The following is a 5,000-nucleotide window of genomic DNA, read 5'->3' on the forward strand; positions in this document are numbered from 1 at the left end:
CACAGCCTCGGGCAGGGCGCCCCCCTACCATCCCTGGAGCTCCAGGGAGTACCAGGAGCAAATCCAAATAGAAAAAAAAAAGTTAAAGTCCAACTGCCACCAGGGGCTCGGGGTGAAAATCCTGCCCGGGAAGAGGCGCACAGCCTCGGGCAGGGCTTCCAGGGCGCCCCCCTACCTCCCTGGAGCTCCAGGGAGTACCAGGAGCAAATCCAAATAGAAAAAAAAAAGTTAAAGTCCAACCGCCACCAGGGGCTCGGGGTGAAAATCCTGCCCGGGAAGAGGCGCACAGCCTCGGGCAGGGCGCCCCCCTACCATCCCTGGAGCTCCAGGGAGTACCAGGAGCAAATCCAAATAGAAAAAAAAAAGTTAAAGTCCAACTGCCACCAGGGGCTCGGGGTGAAAATCCTGCCCGGGAAGAGGCGCACAGCCTCGGGCAGGGCGCCCCCCTACCATCCCTGGAGCTCCAGGGAGTACCAGGAGCAAATCCAAATAGAAAAAAAAAAGTTAAAGTCCAACCGCCACCAGGGGCTCGGGGTGAAAGCCCTGCCCGGGAAGGGGCGCACAGCCTCGGGCAGGGCGCCCCCCTACCATCCCTGGAGCTCCAGGGAGTACCAGGAGCAAATCCAAATAGAAAAAAAAAAGTTAAAGTCCAACCGCCACCAGGGGCGCGGGGTGAAAGCCCTGCCCGGGAAGGGGCGCACAGCCTCGGGCAGGGCGCCCCCCTACCATCCCTGGAGCTCCAGGGAGTACCAGGAGCAAATCCAAATAGAAAAAAAAAAGTTAAAGTCCAACCGCCACCAGGGGCTCGGGGTGAAAGCCCTGCCCGGGAAGGGGCGCACAGCCTCGGGCAGGGCGCCCCCCTACCATCCCTGGAGCTCCAGGGAGTACCAGGAGCAAATCCAAATAGAAAAAAAAAAGTTAAAGTCCAACCGCCACCAGGGGCGCGGGGTGAAAGCCCTGCCCGGGAAGGGGCGCACAGCCTCGGGCAGGGCGCCCCCCTACCATCCCTGGAGCTCCAGGGAGTACCAGGAGCAAATCCAAATAGAAAAAAAAAAGTTAAAGTCCAACCGCCACCAGGGGCTCGGGGTGAAAGCCCTGCCCGGGAAGGGGCGCACAGCCTCGGGCAGGGCGCCCCCCTACCATCCCTGGAGCTCCAGGGAGTACCAGGAGCAAATCCAAATAGAAAAAAAAAAGTTAAAGTCCAACCGCCACCAGGGGCTCGGGGTGAAAGCCCTGCCCGGGAAGGGGCGCACAGCCTCGGGCAGGGCGCCCCCCTACCATCCCTGGAGCTCCAGGGAGTACCAGGAGCAAATCCAAATAGAAAAAAAAAAGTTAAAGTCCAACCGCCACCAGGGGCTCGGGGTGAAAGCCCTGCCCGGGAAGAGGCGCACAGCCTCGGGCAGGGCTTCCAGGGCGCCCCCCTACCTCCCTGGAGCTCCAGGGAGTACCAGGAGCAAATCCAAATAGAAAAAAAAAAGTTAAAGTCCAACCGCCACCAGGGGCTCGGTGTGAAAATCCTGCCCGGGAAGAGGCGCACAGCCTCGGGCAAGGCGCCCCCCTACCATCCCTGGAGCTCCAGGGAGTACCAGGAGCAAATCCAAATAGAAAAAAAAAAGTTAAAGTCCAACCGCCACCAGGGGCTCGGGGTGAAAATCCTGCCCGGGAAGAGGCGCACAGCCTCGGGCAGGGCTTCCAGGGCGCCCCCCTACCTCCCTGGAGCTCCAGGGAGTACCAGGAGCAAATCCAAATAGAAAAAAAAAAGTTAAAGTCCAACCGCCACCAGGGGCTCGGGGTGAAAATCCTGCCCGGGAAGAGGCGCACAGCCTCGGGCAAGGCGCCCCCCTACCATCCCTGGAGCTCCAGGGAGTACCAGGAGCAAATCCAAATAGAAAAAAAAAAGTTAAAGTCCAACCGCCACCAGGGGCTCGGGGTGAAAATCCTGCCCGGGAAGAGGCGCACAGCCTCGGGCAGGGCGCCCCCCTACCATCCCTGGAGCTCCAGGGAGTACCAGGAGCAAATCCAAATAGAAAAAAAAAAGTTAAAGTCCAACTGCCACCAGGGGCTCGGGGTGAAAATCCTGCCCGGGAAGAGGCGCACAGCCTCGGGCAGGGCTTCCAGGGCGCCCCCCTACCTCCCGGGAGCTCCAGGGAGTACCAGGAGCAGAAAGAAATATTTTGTTTAAAAAAATGACAAAGTGCTGCGGCACTTAGGCTGTGGGGCGAAAACAGGCGGAGTACCAGGAGCACAAAGTTTAAGTTGGAGTACCAGGGGCACCAAAGTTTGAGTTGGTATACCAGGAGCAGGAAAGTTTGGGCGGATGGTAGTCTGCTTGTATCCGGGGATGGGTGCTTAAGAGTGGGTCTGCAGGTTCGGCTGGTGCTGGGGTTCCTGGATGGTGGAGGTTAGGGGCCGGAGATAGGGGGCAGCTAACAGGTGTGTGGGTGGCCGAGGCAGGGGCTCCAAATTGGGGTAAAAGTGAGGTGGAGGGCCCCCTGGAGGTAGGGGGCCGATAGCAGGTGTGTGTGGCCGAAGCAGGGGCTCTAAATTGGGTAAAAGGGAGGTGGAGAGCCGCCTGGAGGTAGGGGGCGGAAAGCAGGTGTGTGTGGCCGAAGAAGGGGCTTTAAATCGGGTAAAAGGGAGGTGGAGAGCCGCCTGGAGATAGGGGGCCCGCTCCCAGGTGTGTGTGGCCGAAGCAGGGGCTTTAAATCGGGTAAAAGGGAGGTGGAGAGCCGCCTGGAGATAGGGGCCCGCTCCCAGGTGTGTGTGGCCGAAGCAGGGGCTCTAAATTGGGTTAAAAGTGAAGTGGAGAGCCGCCTGGAGATAGGGGCCCGCTCCCAGGTGTGTGTGGCCGAAGCAGGTGCTCTAAATTGGGTAAAAGGGAGGTGGAGAGCCGCCTGGAGATAGGGGCCCGCTCCCAGGTGTGTGTGGCCGAAGCAGGGGCTCTAAATTGGGTTAAAAGTGAAGTGGAGAGCCGCCAGGAGATAGGGGGCTTCTCCCAGGTGTGTGTGGCCGAAGCAGGTGCTCTAAATTGGGTTAAAAGTGAAGTGGAGAGCCGCCTGGAGATCGGGGCCCGCTCCCAGGTGTGTGTGGCCGAAGCAGGTGCTCTAAATTGGGTAAAAGGGAGGTGGAGAGCCGCCTGGAGATAGGGGCCCGCTCCCAGGTGTGTGTGGCCGAAGCAGGGGCTCTAAATTGGGTTAAAAGTGGAGTGGAGAGCCGCCAGGAGATAGGGGGCTTCTCCCAGGTGTGTGTGGCCGAAGCAGGTGCTCTAAATTGGGTTAAAAGTGAAGTGGAGAGCCGCCTGGAGATAGGGGCCCGCTCCCAGGTGTGTGTGGCCGAAGCAGGGGCTCTAAATTGGGTAAAAGGGAGGTGGAGAGCCGCCTGGAGATAGAGGGCCGCTCCCCGGTGTGTGTGGCCGAAGCAGGTGCTCTAACTTGGGTTAAAAGTGAAGTGGAGGGCCCCCTGGAGGTAGGGGGCCGATAGCAGGTGTGTGTGGCCGAAGAAGGGGCTCTAAATCGGGTAAAAGGGAGGTGGAGAGCCGCCCGGAGATAGGGGGCCTCTCCCAGGTGTGTGTGGCCGAAGCAGGGGCTCCAAATCCGGTAAAAGGGAGGTGGAGAGCCGACTGGAGATAGGGGGCGGATAGCAGGTGTGTGTGGCCGAAGAAGGGGCTCTAAATCGGGTAAAAGGGAGGTGGAGAGCCGCCTGGAGATAGGGGCCCGCTCCCAGGTGTGTGTGGCCGAAGCAGGGGCTCTAAATTGGGTAAAAGGGAGGTGGAGAGCCGACTGGAGATAGGGGGCCTCTCCCAGGTGTGTGTGGCCGAAGCAGGGGCTCTAAATTGGGTTAAAAGTGAGGTGGAGGGCCCCCTGGAGGTAGGGGGCCGATAGCAGGTGTGTGTGGCCGAAGAAGGGGCTCTAAATCGGGTAAAAGGGAGGTGGAGAGCCGCCTGGAGATAGGGGCCCGCTCCCAGGTGTGTGTGGCCGAAGCAGGGGCTCTAAATTGGGTAAAAGGGAGGTGGAGAGCCGACTGGAGATAGGGGGCGGATAGCAGGTGTGTGTGGCCGAAGAAGGGGCTCTAAATCGGGTAAAAGGGAGGTGGAGAGCCGCCTGGAGATAGGGGCCCGCTCCCAGGTGTGTGTGGCCGAAGCAGGGGCTCTAAATTGGGTAAAAGGGAGGTGGAGAGCCGACTGGAGATAGGGGGCCTCTCCCAGGTGTGTGTGGCCGAAGCAGGGGCTCTAAATTGGGTTAAAAGTGAGGTGGAGGGCCCCCTGGAGGTAGGGGGCCGATAGCAGGTGTGTGTGGCCGAAGAAGGGGCTCTAAATCGGGTAAAAGGGAGGTGGAGAGCCGCCTGGAGATAGGGGGCCGCTCCCGGGTCTCTGGGTCCGAAAAAGGGGTTGAAATTCGGGTAGAGTTGGGCCCCGCTCCTCGGCCTCTCTGGTGTTTGGGTTAAGTCCCCAGGACCAGAGAGGGGGAACAGCGGGGGCAGTGGCCCCGCTTCTCGGCCTCTCTGGTGTTTGGGCGAGTGACACGGTAAGGGGTGGTTTTGCAAACAGGCTAAGTCCCCAAGACCAGAGAGGGGGAACCACGCGGGCAGTGGCCCCGCTTCTCGGCCTCTCTGGTGTTTGGGCGAGTGACACGGTAAGGGGTGGTTTTGCAAACAGGCTAAGTCCCCAAGACCAGAGAGGGGGAACAGCGGGGGCAGTGGCCCCGCTTCTCGGCCTCTCTGGTGTTTGGGCGAGTGACACGGTAAGGGGTGGTTTTGCAAACAGGCTAAGTCCCCAAGACCAGAGAGGGGGAACCACGCGGGCAGTGGCCCCGCTTCTCGGCCTCTCTGGTGTTTGGGCGAGTGACACGGTAAGGGGTGGTTTTGCAAACAGGCTAAGTCCCCAAGACCAGAGAGGGGGAACCACGCGGGCAGTGGCCCCGCTTCTCGGCCTCTCTGGTGTTTGGGCGAGTGACACGGTAAGGGGTGGTTTTGCAAACAGGCTAAGTCCCCAAGACCAGAGA

The sequence above is a fragment of the Centroberyx gerrardi genome, chromosome 21 (genome assembly GCF_048128805.1).
Source record: "Centroberyx gerrardi isolate f3 chromosome 21, fCenGer3.hap1.cur.20231027, whole genome shotgun sequence".
In the NCBI taxonomy this organism is placed as follows: Eukaryota; Metazoa; Chordata; class Actinopteri; order Beryciformes; family Berycidae; genus Centroberyx; species Centroberyx gerrardi.